This window comes from Lepisma saccharinum, chromosome 25, assembly GCF_977018435.1.
Source record: "Lepisma saccharinum chromosome 25, izLepSacc3.1, whole genome shotgun sequence".
Taxonomy (NCBI): Eukaryota; Metazoa; Arthropoda; class Insecta; order Zygentoma; family Lepismatidae; genus Lepisma; species Lepisma saccharinum.
The window spans coordinates 44,527,094-44,543,919 of record NC_139253.1 but is presented as its reverse complement, the minus strand read 5'-3'; positions in this window follow the sequence as shown (position 1 = coordinate 44,543,919).

Sequence of the window (16,826 nt, the reverse complement as noted above, 5' to 3'; positions counted from 1 at the left end):
AAATCTTATGCATGTGAATACTACAGGGTGTATCAGAAGTCCCTTACCACCCCTTGTAAAATCTGCACTGATGTATTTTCATGGAATTTGATATGGGCGATACAAAATAGGCTTAGGGGGTGAAAAGTTATTTGCAACTGAAAGTGATGTTTACCTGTTACAGAATGTGCTCCACATTTGTCCGTGCTGGGCAATGCACATGTACAGACACTTCTCCCAATGTCTGTGGACACCGAGTAAGGTATCTGGTGAAATTTGCTCAGAGGCAGCCATGATACGTTGTTCCAGATGACGAAGATCACGAATTTTCACACCATACACCATAGCCTTAACGTGTCCCCAAAGGTAGAAGTCCATTGGAGTTAGGTCTGGTGATTGGGCAGGCCATTCAACTGACCCACGTCAACCAATCCATGCCCCAGGAAATTGTTCATTCAGGTACTGACGCACCTGGATGCCATAATGGGGAGGCGTACCATCTTGTTGAAAAGACCTGGGAAATGTACCATCTTCCGACATCAGAGCTGGCAGTATCTGTTCCTGTAGCATCCTCCCAGGTATCGTTCCGCATTTAAATTTCCTTGAATGAAAAAAGGACCGATTATCATGTTTCCCCATATGCCTGCCCACACCATAATTTTGCCTGCACCGGTCATTTTGGAGGGATCTGTCCATGCTGGGTTGTCATGCGACCAATACCGCATGTTTTGCCTATTCACCTCCCGAATTCTGTAGAAGTTTGCTTGATCGGAATGGAGTATCTGCATAGCGACGTTTGGATTTAGCCGTACTTGCACGAGCCCACTCGCAAAACTGCACGTGGCATTCTGGATCGTCCTCGGAGAGGTGTTGCTGCATTTGCACCTTATACGGATGCCACTTGTGCCTCTGTAGCACACGGTACACTGAACTGTGACTCATAGCACATTGCATTGGTATACGACGTGTGCTTCGCTGCGGTGACATTGAGAAGGATACCAACACTCTCGTAGCTTGTGCTTCATCCCTGACTGTCCGCGGTCTGTACAAGACCGTGCCCATCTCATTGAATTTGGTTAATAACTGTGCCACTGCAACATGTGAGGCAAGGTGACGTTCCGGATGATGCAGGTTGAAATCAGCAGCCACTGCACGGGCACTTCTCCCACCCCACAGTTTGACAATCTTGATGCGTTCCTCAGTTGTAACGGCATGGTTCAGCACCTGCAACAAACAGGTAAACATCACTTTCAGTTGCCAATAACTTTTCACCAAATGATGTTACATTAAATCTGATTTCAGATTTGACATCCTGATGAAATTCTAGCCTTTGGTCATGATTCACATGGCCCACCTATCATTTTAAATAAAAAAGGTTGAATTCAAAATGGTGGAACCAAGATGGCGGCCGTCCCCGTGACATACTCCAAAAGGTGTTCCCCTAGGCCTATTTTGTATCACCCTTATCAAATTCCATGAAAATACATCACTGCGGATTTTACAAGGGGTTGTAAGGGTCTTCTGATACACCCTGTAGAGTGCTGCAATGAGCATTTTTCGCTCGTGCGGCAAATTGTTCGCACGGGTAATGCTAGATGGAATGCGGAATTGATAGATCTTCCACTCGAGCGAAAAACGCTTGAACGAGTGGAATACACTCGAACCCTATTAGTAGATGTATTTCCGTCATTTGTCTATGGTAGCGGGCCCTCAAATATGGATCATGAAGTAAAAGACGAAGTAAAAATGAAAAATAAGAACATCTCCATGTTAAAATGTAGTTTTGTATATCTTACAGAGATATGTGAAAATGAAGTAGATGATTATGGGCGGAAACTACCTAGGTGACATTTTGTGTTTCTAAAATGTTGGCACATTAAAATGATGTTTGGTTGAATGGTATAACTGCATTTTATTATTTCACACAATATGTTTATCCTTTTCGGTAAGTGAACAGTTCACTGTAATGTGATATTTGTAATTGCTTAGGCAGGTGTGTCAGCATGTATATCCATTTTATGCTCGAGCGTGGGACAGTAATAACAAGGGCTAGGATTTTTATGACCTAAAAATCACCAAAATATGCTCTTATGACCTAAAATTTTACAAAATATACACTATAATTTGAATAATATGTCCTTATAACTAGACTGTTTCAAACTTCAATATCTAACTTATGCTGAAATATTTTCATATAATACTATTTTTAGTTCACTTTATGGGTCCTGACGAGTTGAAATGCACAATGAATACTTTCTGTAAATATTCAATTAAAAATTAAGAACATTTTGCTGCAATAAAAAAAAGCTCGAGTGAACATGGGAGTAAGAACGAATCCACTTCGAAAATGACTGTATATTTCTTGAAAAAGTGAAAATGTGCTGAATTGACCAAAAATCCATCAAAATATGCTTTATCGCGTAGAAATGGCAAAATATGCCCTTAAAAAGCACCTTAATTCAAATAGTTTCTTCACAATATGAGTTTCTATTTATTTAGGGAACACATCCCCCCTTACCAAAAAAATATGCTAAGTCATAAAAATTCTAGCCCTAGCAATAACTATTATAAATTAATAAATTTAGTAATTCTATTCAATGCAACAAATATAATGAATGCTTCACCAGTGGCATGTCAGAAATTAAAATGAACAATAATCTAAAAACTGTTATTAGCCTCCCATAATTCATGGTTTTTAACCTTCAACATATTCCACTGATTGCTTTTAGATGATAATGTGAAATATATAAATTAATTGCAGTGGCAGCAAGTAGGGGAGATTTTTTTTGGGGGGGGGGCTGCACTATGCTAGACATATCTGTCAAGGGAATGTAAACTGGCATTGCTCCCTCTAATATCAGGTCACATCAAATTAAATCACCATTTATGTCAAATGAATTTAGTTAATTCATCTATGTGCAAACGTAAACTAGACCAGGAAGATGCTCATCATGTTATATTTCAATGCCCACTTTTTACCAATCTCATGGATCTAGTGATGTGTGACTCCATTTTAGTAATGGAGATCGCTGGAGAGACAGGGATGTAGTTTGAAGGAAGCGAGAAGTTAGATCTTAACTCGTCGGCCTACCCCCGGCCGAGAAGAGGGAAAGTGAAAGGCGACTTTTTATTATCCATCACAATGCAGGGTTTCATTCCTCTACTATCGGGTTGATAACCTCTATCAGGCAGACAAACCCGGTAGCAATGGAAGAATGTCAGTGCTAAGCTAGCAGTATGTTTGATGTTGGTTGCACGATTGAGTCGGCGGCTGCGTGGAGAGACGATGTATTATCATGAATTCTAGCGCTGCTCAGTCTCCCTCATCACTAGTAAAAAATGGAATACTTCTCCCAACTTCTTTAATATTGGCACCAGGTATAACAATTGTATTTATAATTTTTATATTATATAGACATGTAAAAACTATATACAACCTTTGTCAGAAAAGTTCCAGGACTGAGCTCGTAAAAAATATTTTATTCAACTTACGGACTAATGGTCCTAGGTCTTGTCAAAGTAGTCCCCTCGGCTACCTATGCACAGCTGCCACCGTTTCTGTTGGTCATGGAAGCAAGCAGAGAAAGCTTCATCCAGGATGCTTCTCAGCACATCTGTCGCAAAACTGTTTGGATTGCTACAATATCTTCATGACACTCCCCTTTCACCTGCTTTTTTCACATGGGGGAAACAAGAAAAAAAAATCACACTGCGACAGTTCAGGTGAATATGGGGGATGTGGTAGAGCAGGGATATGATGCTTGGCCACATTTTCCTGGACTGATAAAGCAATATGAGGCCTTGCATTGTCGTGCAAAAAGAACCACTGCCAAGATACCGACAAATCAGGATGGCACCAAATTGCTTGACAAAAACGTTTCAGCTCCTCAATATAAAAGTTTTCATTTATCGTTTATCATTCAGGCAGATATTCATGGTGCATCAAACCTTTAGCATAAAAAAATGGGATCAGCATTGTCTTTGGATCATCTTGCACTGAATCTCTGCCCTCCCCAAACCTTTTGTGCCAATCAAAGACACTGCTTCTCAGTGGCGAAGCTAAGGCTTAAATACTGGGTAGGCTGAAAAATCTGCTTACCTTATATTTTTTTATACATCAGGTCTATGCGTCGATTCTTTTTGGTTGCAAAAGTATCAATTGTCTTGAAGCCTTGATCAATAGAAAGTTCTTTAACCAGGTTTTTTCAATGGCTATTGGACTGAGAGAACTTAATCTTTCATTTTTCATTGAATTACCGAGATCATTTTTTACTCTCTTGAGGGTGCTCATACTTCTTTCAGAGGAAGCTGCTGTAACAGGGAACGTCAAGACCAACTTGATAAGTTGTGTTACTTCTTTGTAGATTGTTTGAAGATCATTGCTAACTATGAATTTTAGAAGGTCTGCAGGAGGTTAATGCTTTTCTTCATCAGCATAGATATTCTTTAATTCATTTTCTAATCGTTCTTTGTTGAAAAATGGATATGTGGACAGAAGGTTATTTAATCTTTTCACAGGAAAATGAAGTTTATATCCCCCAAAGCTATTTTGGTCTAGCAATTCAACAAATTTTATCTTTTCAAGATCTCCAAAACGTATTTCCATTTGTACAGTCAGTGTGTCCAAGATTTCGTAGGTTAAACATCTGAGAGCCACAAAGTCTTGTTCACTTACACTTATTTCACTGCAAATCCTTTTAGAGTTTTCAACACATAATTTCACAGTATTTTCTGATCTCATATTCCTTATTACCTCGATGGTCTTCTTGATTTCTGTGTTACACATATTTATGTCTGATGCAACTTTGTATTGAAGAAGTGCAAAAAGGTGGTCTATATATGTAAAAATGTCTTTGTAAAGGCCAAACAGGAAAATAAATTGCATTCTATTAAATGTATTAAGCAGGCCCGAGGCACAATTGAACGAATCTGCATCCCAATCTTCAATATTATCTGTAATTGTCTGGAAAATGTCTTTCAGCTCATTGTATTTTTCATAAATTGTATGCACTGCTCGGGAATTAAAATTCCAGCGGGTACTGGTACTACATGTTTGTGGCAATCTAAATCTTTTTCTTTCTAAGAGTACTTTTCTCTTTGAGGATTTACTGAAAAATGTATGGAAAGCTGGAAGATTATAAATGAAAAGCCTGACTTGTTTGATTGTTTTTGAACAATGTAGCAGCACTAGATTTAATTTGTGAGCATAGCAATGTAAAAATATAACTCGTGGACATACTTGCTTCAAAAAGTGTTGCATGCCTCCTCGATCACCTGCCATTACAGAGGACCCATCATAGGTTTGACTCACTATTTTATCAGAAACTTTCCAAGCATTAAGTTGTTTAATGATAACTTCTGATAGCCCAAAGCAATTTTATCACTAGAAACGTCATAAAAGCCAATAAATCTCTCTTTAGGACCATCTTGTGTACATAACCTAAGAATAATGCTCATTTGAGTTTTGCAAGAAACATCGAGAGTTTCGTCTGCTTGCACACCAACAAACTCACAGGAATGTAGCTCTTCTTTAATATGTTCATTAATTACGTCAGTTACTGATTCAATCAGCTGATTTTGAATTGTACTTGATGTGCCTTTAAAGCCTGAAGAGTAGTGCAAATGATCACGTAAAAACTATTCTTGTTTGGAAAGAAGTTCTAATAATTCAAGATAATTTCCTTTGTTGTCCAAACTTTCATCTTCAAAGTGCCCTCTAAAAGCACTTTGCTTCTTGCTTACCCAAGAAGCAAACAACATCGACAAGTCTCTCGATTACAAATCTATTTTGTTTCATGATTTTATTGTGTTTGATGGCTTGAAGTTTGGCTCCTTCAGAAAATGCATGTTCAATTCTTCCACGACCTAACAATAGAAAACTCTTTTCATTCTGAAGATGCTTTCTTGAACTTTGATGTTTCTCAGCCTTTCTATCAAAAATTTTTGTTACGCAGACCCCATAAGAAGATGATGACCATTCTTTTTCACCCCCATACAGAATACAAGTATAACAATATAACTTACTTGTATTAGAGCACCCTGTTAGCCAAGGATATTTCTTATACCATGAAAACTGAAAATTTCTATTTTGTCTTCCTCCATCTGTTACTTTAATATCTAAATATGGTGTCCATCGCCTATCTTTGTAAGCACATTTGGTTTCTAAGTCCAACTTGAAAATGGTTTCTCTTTTAATTCCTCAAACAATGACGTCAATGTTCTCTCAGTATCAGTCATTTTTATAACATAAATACAATATGTGACACACACACAAACACACGCTTGCAAGCACTTGAAGTAAATTAACATTCAACAATGCACCGCGTGAACGACACACTTTGCACAAGAAGACTAGAAGCACAACAGCAAAGAGAATTTGCACAACAGGTTGGTTCTGAGGCTAGCCGCTTTCACCCAGCGAATCGGCAGTCCCCTCCCACCTACACAGAGCTCACGCTGTAGCTGCCTTTTACCGCGAGGCTCACAGTTCGGCCCAAACGTGCTCTCTCTTTCTGGCCTAACTGACGAGACATCTGGAAGCATCGGCGGAACCAAACGTTCGGATTACATAGTTTAATTCGTTTTAACGAACTTTGATTGTTACAGGGTACAGAAACATTTTAATTTCAACATTTTTTGGGTAGGCTAAGCCTCAAAAGCCTCATAGGAGCTTCGCCACTGCTGCTTCTCAATAATGCCTTGTCACATATACTTGCTGTCTCATGTTTCACTAGAGGTTTTCCTAGCTTAACAGAGAACTTAATGTTAACTCTGCTCAGAATCCACGTCCATCATGTCACTCGAGTAACTTCCAACTAAATGTGCCAAGCCGAACAGTGGATTGCAAAGCACAGCCCTGCCACCTAGTGAGTTTACATGGAAACACTTCCAAGCCCATGTTTATTCAGAACACATATCAGGTAACTGAATAACACCCATTTCTTGTGTTTCAATATCATGGATAAATAATTAAAAAATCAGTGTAGATGTTTCATACTCTCATATATCATGTTTGGGTCTTCCATAGTAGTATATGGATTTATTATTTAGAATTGTAATTGCATGGAGTAGTTCCTTCCATGTGTTGGTGTTAGGTTGTAATGCTGCTTAGACTCTGTAATATGGACAACCTTTCACGTGAGGATAACACCTGCCAATCATTCCACAGCGAATGTGATACACTTGAGCAAAGCATGCTCGAGAGTGAGAAAATATTAATTAAAAACCTTATAATTGGAATGAATGGAGAAGAAAGTAGAAAATCACATACATTTTTTAAATGCCTACCAGAGATAGAAAATCAAAACTAATTAAAGAAGACCATGTCCTCTGTGGAAGGAATTGGAACCAGGGTGGTACTTGTAGGGAGATTGGACTCAACATGTGGTCAGCATGTGAGTCCAATCACTTCCATTTTCTGTCTTTCGAGGCCGTAAATCCACTGCTATTGCTCTCAAATAGCTTCCCAATGGACATTTCCACTACTTTCTAAAGATCATTTTTAAAATCTACACCATCAACAAATAACCCCTGCAATTTCCCACGTTCATGTGTGTTCATTTTTAGGTAAAAAATCGAGTTTCTAATTTTCGAGCTGAGCGTTCTTTGCAAAACACACGTGCTCCATGTTGTGATGTCATCGTTCGGCTCGTGCTGTCGTCTGCACTTCACATTGGCTGCATTTGGTGTTAGGACGTGTCTGTGTTTGCTATGAGATAATGGATTGGAAAAGATACGCAACTACTAGAACAGGAAATGGTCCTTACCACTAAGCAAGCACTAAGTCAGTGCTTTACTACAGTTTTCTCTGCTGAGTAAAACAGTACAAATAAGATTTTTTTGTTGCCTTGTGCCGAAACAAGTTTCCATCTTGTGAATTACAAGAGCAGAGCAGCCCGAATTTTATAGTTGCTCGGTGTTGTGGATATCACAGTGGAAAATAATGATTTCACCATTGTGCACAAATACTAGTTCCAGATGCTCCAATATGTACCCACGAATGAATGTGCGATTTACATGGCGAGGTCGCATGAATTATAAATTATAAGAACAATTAAATTAGTCTGTGAAAGCTATGTAAAAGTGCAAGTTACTAAAAATACTGTTCTATTTGATTATATTGTAGTGCATCACCATGGGCTTAGCCAGAATTTTTTGTATGGAGGAGGGGGTTCAGGCTCTGATAAAAGTTGAAACATTAAAAATAATAACACCAGTAAGCCTTGTTTCCATGATATGAAAAACTCAATATGCTGACCAAGGCAGAAATTTATTTGATTATAAAACATAAACTAAACGTAACGTTTCAACCTTATAGCAAGTGTAATATAATTAAGCCTTGTTTCCATATTAAAAACACTAAGTTGCTGACCAAGGCCGTTTATTAAGATAAAAACACTTAACAGGTAACGTTTCAACCCTGTATCAGGGTCTTCCTCAGACGAAGAACTAAACTAAAACTAGCAAGGTCTTCTTCAGACTCTGTACCAAGTACAAATGTAACAAGGTACAAAACAGGATGATATATACACACAAACATTACTCCCCTCCAGACTATTAGAAAGTTGTTCTGGAACATTCTAGCAGGTGGCTTTCCCTTGTCAACTGTACTTTCACCTAAAAGGCTAAACATATTTTCTTCCATCTAGAATGTGGTTGGACACTTTATCTCACGCTCTTTTTCCTTCATTCTTCTTCCTTCTTCTCTCCTCTTTCTCTCTTGTCTTCTAACACCTTCTTCCATTCTTTGTTTATCTTCAGTCCCCCATTCCAGTTCATTGTCTTCTTCACCTTTCTTCTCTATTTCCTTGGCCTCCTTCCATTTTCTCACTAGTATTCTCTTCTTCCTTCCTATCTGCTTATCCTCATCCCACTCTATGTCATGTCCTGTTTCTCTCGTGTGTTTAAATATCACATTTCTCTCTCTCTTAAGTCGTACATCATCCCTATGTTGTTTCAACCTGTCTTTCAACCTCTTTTTCGTTTCTCCTATGTACACACTCTGACATTCTTTACATTTCACTTCGTAGATAATCCCTTCCTCTTCCCTGTTTTCCTTTTTCTTGTTTGCATTCTTCGCTATTCCTAAGATGCTTCTCCCTCCCTTCCTGTAAGTTTTAATTCCCGATTTCCTAAGTACTTTGCATATCTTTTTTGTGGTCTTCCCCATACTCCTTATTTCAAACCTCCTCTCTTTCTCTTTCTCTTCCTCTTCCAATTCTCCCCTGCCACTTTTCTTCATTCTTCTGTTTATGTCCAGTCTATCCTCCCTCTCATAGCCATTCTTTTCCAGCTGTTTCCATAGGGGAAAGAGGAAGTTTTTTTAAAACTAGGAAGAGGTTTCAAAGTTAAAGAAAGGAATATAGATTATGAAGAAGTTATATATGACATTGAAGAATCAGTGCTCCATATAAAAGAAGAACCAGAGAGAGGAAAGATTAGAAGAAGAACAGCAGCCATACTGAAGAAAGAAATGGAAAAACAAGGAAAAGTAGATAATTTGAGTCAGAAAGAAAGGGAAGGGATGAAGAAAATCAAGACAAGAAGTGATGTGGTGATAGAGCAGGCAGATAAAGGAGGAGCAATTGTGGTGATGGAAAGAGAATGGTACAAGAGGAAGTATGAAGACCTAAAAGAGATCGGATATGAGGAGATTTGTGGAACAGAAGAAGAACAAACTATAAGGGAAAGGGTCATACAAGACTGTAGGAGGTGAGGATTCAAGAAGTGCATAAAGGAGACAGGAAGACTACCAAGTTTGAAAGGCTTTCCAAAGATACACAAAGAGGAGATAAAGTTGAGACCAGTAATGGACTGCAGAAACAATATTTTGGAACCCTTGGAAAAGAAATTAAAGAAAGTTATTGAAGTGTTAGTAACACAGCAAGAAAGCAGAGCAGTTAAGAACAGTGAACAAGTGGTGGACCTCATAAAAGGTCTTAAGTTGAATGAGATGAAGACAACAGTGTTTAGCTTTGACATGAAAAGTATGTTCCCGAGCATCAAGAGGGGACACGTTTTGGACATTGTTAAAAAGAGAATGGGACAAGATATTATAGGAGAATGAGATAGTGAAAGGGTAGTGAAAGTGCTGGAAACCATTTGGAATAACGGTTACAGTATAATGAATGTTAATGAGTGAAGGACTGAATATAAGTTCTAGCCTAAGCCCAGCATTGGCTGAATTGGTTATGAATGAATGAGAAAAGATAGTGGTAGAAAAAGGAGGTGACAAAATAATTCTGTTGTCCAGATATGTGGACAATTGTTTTGATATATGGAAGGGAAGGAAGAGGCAGCTCGACATATTTGCCAAAGAAATACAAGATGAAGAAAGAGGGATATTATTGGAACTCAAAATAGAAGAAGAAGACAGGATAAGCTACATAGATATATTGATGAAAAGGAAGAGAGGACAAGAAATTGAAACCGCTTGGCATCAGAAGAAGTGTGCAGCAGGGGTATTCTGCAACAAAAGAAGTGATGTAAGTGAGGTGACAAAAATAAATTTTATAAAGAATATGGAGACATAAACTGGACATAAACAGAAGAAGGAAGAAAAGTGGAAGGGGAGAATTGGAAGAGGAAGAGAACGAAAAAGAGAGAAGGTTTGAAATAAGGAGTATGGGGAAGACCACAGAAAGATATGCAAAGTACTTAGGAAGTGGGAATTAAAACTTACAGGAAGGGAGGGAGAAGCATCTTAGGAATAGCGAAGAATGCAAACAAGAAAAAGGAAAACAGAGAAGAGGAAGAGGAAGGGATTATCTAATGTAGAAGACAAGAGAGAAAGAGGAGAGAAGAAGTAAGAAGAATGAAGGAAAAAGAGCGTGAGATAAAGTGTCCAACCACATTCTAGATGGAAGAAAATATGTTTAGCCTTTTAGGTGAAAGTACAGTTGACAAGGGAAAGCCACCTGCTAGAATGTTCCAGAAGAACTTTCTAATAGTCTGGAGTGGAGTAATGTTTGTGTGTATATATATCGTCCTGTTTTGTACCTTGTTACATTTGTACTTGGTACAGAGTCTGAAGAAGACCTTGCTAGAAAGTTGAAACGTTATGTTTAGTTTATGTTTTATAATAAAATAAATTTCTGCCTTGGCCACCATATTGAGTTTTTCATTAAAAATAATAATAATGGTTATGATTGTTATTGCAGAACAATAACTATTATAAACTAATAATAAAAAATGTATTTCTATAATAATAATTTTATTGCATACTTCCTTGGGCAGGCTGTTCTATTCAGTCCACCAGATGCGCGAATATGCAGCGCAACTATTTTTCTTTTTTTTACATTTGAAATACAGTTAGTGTACTGAAATGCAAAGTACGCAGTGGTAGCGTCGTCGCCTTGTAATCAAGGGGTCCCGGGTTCGATACCCGGTGGAGGCACAAGTGGCTCGGATCCCACTTTAAATTGTAGGCCCAGTCCCGATTAGCCTTACTGTGCGTGAACTTTAAACAACAAATCAATCAATACTATATTTTGTTACTTACATTCACACGCCTTGTTGAAGAAAAAAAATAAGTTAGGAGTAAATTTTGGTCATATAGTGCGACCCGGGATTATTATCTATATATAATATATTATACTATATGGAATCCTTGGTGCGACCAAGGATTATTATCTATATATAATATATTATACTATATGGAATCCTTGGTGCGACCAAGGATTATTATCTATATATAATATATTATACTATATAGAATCCTTGGTGCGACCTCTCACATAAGAAATCTAATTTTTGGAGTTTTGAAAACTTGAACCACCTATTTGTTGGATTAAATAATAAAAATATGGTTCCTGCATTTTACACTCAACTTTTTCGATCTCGCGCATTTTTTTACTTTGATTTTTGTGTTGGAATCATGGGCGTCGAAAGGAGGGGAGTCTAACGCCTCCTTTGGAATTTGGCAACGAACATTTCAAGTAAAAAAGAAGAAAGCTTATTATTTTTACTGTTAATAGAGGAAATAAAGATCATTTAGTTAGTATTGGAACAGAATATAGCTACAGTAGAAAGTGTGTTAGATCAAAGTAATTAAAGGAAAATATAGGAACCATATTCTACAATTTAATCCAAGAAACAAATGGTTCCACAGTTTTCAATATTCCAAAAGATATAGTTTTATGGAAGAGGTCACAACATAAACCTTATGAGTAAAATTTTCCCCTACCTTTTACAGTGTTTTCGCGAATGATGTATGCAAAAGTTAATAACAAATACAATAACTGTTAATTTCAGTACACTGAGTGAAATGTGAACAAAAAATGTATGAAATAACTTTGTACTAGATATTCACTCATCTGTTTATTTTTATTAGTATATAATATTTATCATCGTTAAATAACAATTATATTATTATCAATTTTTATTATCGTTATTATTTCTACTATTCAAGTTTTATCGTTGGCCGCGGTGGCTCAGTCGGTGGCCGGACCCTGTGGCCGAGTGGTTATCTCATCGCGCTGCAATGCTAGGGGTCCCGGGTTCGAATCCCGCTCGGGCTTGGATGTTTGTGTTTGTCCGAATAATGAGAACCAATGTGAATACAGTGAAACTTGACATGTGTGAAAGATTGTGAAAAATGTGTGAATGGAAGAAAAAAAAGTCGGTAACGCGTCTGACTACTATGCTGAAGGTCCCGGATTCGATCCCCGGCCGGTTCAAATCCGGGAACTTTTCTAACGTTGGAAGCGACCTCGGCGCTCACCCAGCGTCGAATGACATGGGTACCTGGGGGAAACCCTGGGGGTAAACGCGGCCAGGAGCGTGATGCTGATCACATCACCCCCACTCACGACCGGATCAAGCAAGTGTGGGGCGTTACCCCAACACCCCCTATACGCCTGCTAAGCACAGGGGAACACTTTACTTTTTTTATCAAGTTTTATAATTTCCCGAACTCCAGCAAAAAATTCTGGCAACGCACATGGTTGGAATAATATCTAACTGAAATTTATTTATGTTATTATTCACAATAAAAATAATATACTTTCTTTTTTTTAATTGAAATGAACGATGCCAACTTCTAGGAGCTGGTCAACGGACCGGTTCGAACCCCCGCCCTTCCCGACGCTCATTTGCTTTACATACATTTATTTTCAGCTATGCAAGAAAAAAGAAAAAAACGCTTGTTTATACCGTCGTGCAAAAAGACACTGACATTTTTCTCCAGGTAAACTTATTGCACTGCAGTAATACCAGCACTACTAATAATAACTGAAATTTATTAGGGGTGTGCGGGATACCAAAAAGTCGGGAAAATCCCGAAATTTCTCGTCCCGATCCCGACTTCGGGAAATGACTTCCCGACTTTTCGGGATCCCGAGCAGTCGGGAAATACCGAATGGAATTTTAAACTTATCGGAAATTGTTTGTTTTTATTCCAGAAATGCACAAGAAAATGACGTGTAGAATTCGAGATTTTCAGAGCTTCGGGAAATTTCAAACATTTGCTTTCCCGACCGACCAGAAAAATTCTGTCCCCCACATCCCTAAAATTTAGGAATGATTGCTACTCAGAAAAATCTTTCAACAGAATAATACTCGTATTACGAGTAAATGATCTTGAATAAGCTGTAGATGAAAGTAAACACCATGTCAAATTTCCCTTGCAAAACTTAGCTCGCTGCTTTCGCTCCTCTTTGTGCAAAATATGGAGCTACCGTGAATGCATCTAAACATGTTAGATTGCCGGAATTGGCTTTTGTACGTCTCTCGCATGTCATAATCGAAACTTTAATTTTGAAAATCACAGAGAATCCTCTTCAATATTCAGCGTTACAAACAGGAGGATCAAAGAACACCTTCGTCCATGGACTTCTAGCCCTTTCGGCGCGGAGAACGTATAGGTGGGTTTCATGTGACGTCAGAATTCGCACCGCCGCCATGTTTGCGGCCGAGTTGTTTGTCGTCTGCAAGGAAATACCCACCACGTCCACGTAGTCTTCGTTACACCTGCGTCAACTGTACGTTTGCTGTTAGTACTGTGTAAAATTTCGGTAACATTGCATGCAGTTAATGACAATGTTGTGCTATCTAGAAATGTCAGTATTTTTTTGTGTTCAAGCCCTTTGCGCAGTCGATAGAAAAAGATATGGAGAAATGGCGAAGTTTTGCTGTGTAAATCCATATGAACTGGACGATAACAAAATGAAAAGGGGCCTAAACCTTTGGCCAACTCTAGTTCACGTGTGTTTATTTACTTGACCCAGCTACCTGGAATCAATTAGTTTTTGTATTTATTAGTGGTTCGGATTCTGCTTGAAAAATTTACATTAGATTTCCAAGGTTCTGCCATTATCGTCTCTGTTTCCCTTTAAGGTTCAAGCGCTGTAATTTAAAATGTTGAGTTGCTCCAAAACAGTAATTTCACTCCTTGCTTTAACAATTTTGGATATGTCGGCCTCCGTGGCGGTGTGCGTGGTTAACAGAGCGCGCTACGATGCCAGGGGTCCCGGGTTCAAATCCCGGCCTGGGCATGAGTGTTCTTTGCGAGTGTCCCTTAATCACTTTCATCGTATCATCACTCAGCCTCGTCTTCACGATTAGCCAAAACTGGCAGAAAAGTAAAATAAACCAAATCAATCAATCAATTTGGGATACTTTGATGCTTTTTTTTCTGACAGTACGCAAAGCCTACTACCGGCACCTTTTCTCATGGATCGGCTTAAATTTAATAACAGTTTGTGTTAACGAACGAAATATAAATAATCAAGTATAAACGTAAAATTATCAAGATGAATTTAACTTTGAATGTTATCAATTTTATCGTCAAATTTATCGGAAGTATCAGCACATTTCTACCAAACAAAAACAAAGAAACACTATTTGTACCTTCTGTTCTTTCTCGGGAAATTGGAGGATATACGTGAGTTTCTGTTAAACAACCGAATGAATACTGCACAATACCATCGTAAACAAGAGTCAAATCTCCCGCCCGCCCGCTTGAATTCCATGCAAGCCGTGTAAGCCGGGCTTACACTTTATTAGTTCTAGTAAAATGTATGTAATTATATGGCAAAATTCATAAAAACTTTGAAGTTCAACTCGGCCCGATACCAGTCTTCGAGATCCTGTTTGTTAGATTGCAACACTTCAGCACCAGGCGGCCATACTCAAGACTATTCTTGGGCCATACTCCCGCGAGAAGGGGACGGGGAGAGTGGACCATGCTTCCTTATGGTACAGTGCCTAAGGCGCTGTACTTATGGCTCGAGGTGGAGGGAAGAAGGGAAAGCTGCGCGGGACTTTGGCCCAGTGCGTCTAATAAGAAGAGCAACCGTAAGTGCTTCGGGGCGTCTAATTTGACCACAGCGCCACCGAGGGACGGACAAATACAAAAGCTGACGATGTTCTCCTCGTCAGAGATTCAAAAAGGAGAGAGAGATACATTTCTGAATTCATTTGCTCACTTATTAACTCTCCTAATTGTTTCATATATGAGCATATTCTTAATTATCTTAATTTGCTATATACAACATTTCATTCAGTCCTTCTATAATTTTTATACTCTTCCTTTATGTATTTTTCATTTACTATAATATATATAATCGCTCTTCTCCGCTCCAAGTTTCTACAATGAACTCTGCTCTTCTTTATATGGCGTGCTGCCATCTGTCGTCGCTCTCGGGAAACATTACTTCCTTGCATTTCTCATTGTGTCTTCCGAACTGGCACGTGACAACGTCTTAGGACTGCATTATAAAATTTTCTCAAGTCATATCATATCTAAAGAATTTTTTGCAGTTACGTGTAACTCTTCTCTTTCCATTTTTATTTTTGAAGGTTTAGTTTTTATACATAGCATACAATTTCTTACATGATCCACCACGTCTCTCTTCATACATTTCCAGAAGAAAAATCTCCGGGCGAGTCTCAATGTTTTATCAATCCCGAAATGTCCAGACTTCTCATGTACTTCTGCGAGTACTTTTTCAATTAGTGCGCCAGGTACGCAGAGTTGCACTTGATTGGATTTCTCTATGCTTACTCTAAAAATCATTCCATCCTTAATTACATATTTTCCTTGTATCTTCGCACGTCTCATTTTCTTTTCATTTTCATTTCTGTCTCCGTTCAAGACATTTAAGATGCCGCTTAGTTCTTCATGCTTTCTATCCATTCCTGTCTAGATATGTTCCCAAGTTCTTCATCCATGATGGCATTTATGGATAACTTCATGACTTCCTCTGGTTCCTGCGTCATATGTAAAGGGGATCTACTTAAGGCATCTGCAATTTTATTGTCCTTTCCTTTAATATTCACTATTTCGAAAGTGTATTCCTGGAGAAGTAGTGCCCATCTTGTCAAGCGAGGATTCCATTGCCTTGCAGAGTTTAACCATATGAGACTCTTATGGTCGCAAAGAATTTTAAATTTTCTTCCTTTTAAGTAAACTGCAAACTTTTCAATACCGAATATGATGGCCAAACATTCCAGTTCGCTAATGGTATACGCTCTTTCGAAAGCCTTCAGTGCACGACTTGCATATTGAATTACAACATCTTCTCCATCCTCGGTTTTCTGGAAGAGATAGGCCCCTAGACGATGCGTCTGTTCCTATGATGAAAAGTCTTTCAAAATCTGGCTGGCCTATAGCTGGACTAGATGTCAGGTCTTCTTTTAGTACATTAAAAGCCTTTTCATCCTCTTGTGCCCATTTCCATTTCATATCCTTTCTCAAAAGATCGTATAAAGGCTTGGCTTTTGAAGCGAATAAATAATAAATTTGCTTCTCCAATTGCATATCCCTAGGAATCTTTGCAATTGCTTCCTGGTTGTAGGCTTTGGAAAACAATTTATAGCCTCATTTTTATCGCTGCAAAGTCTTACGT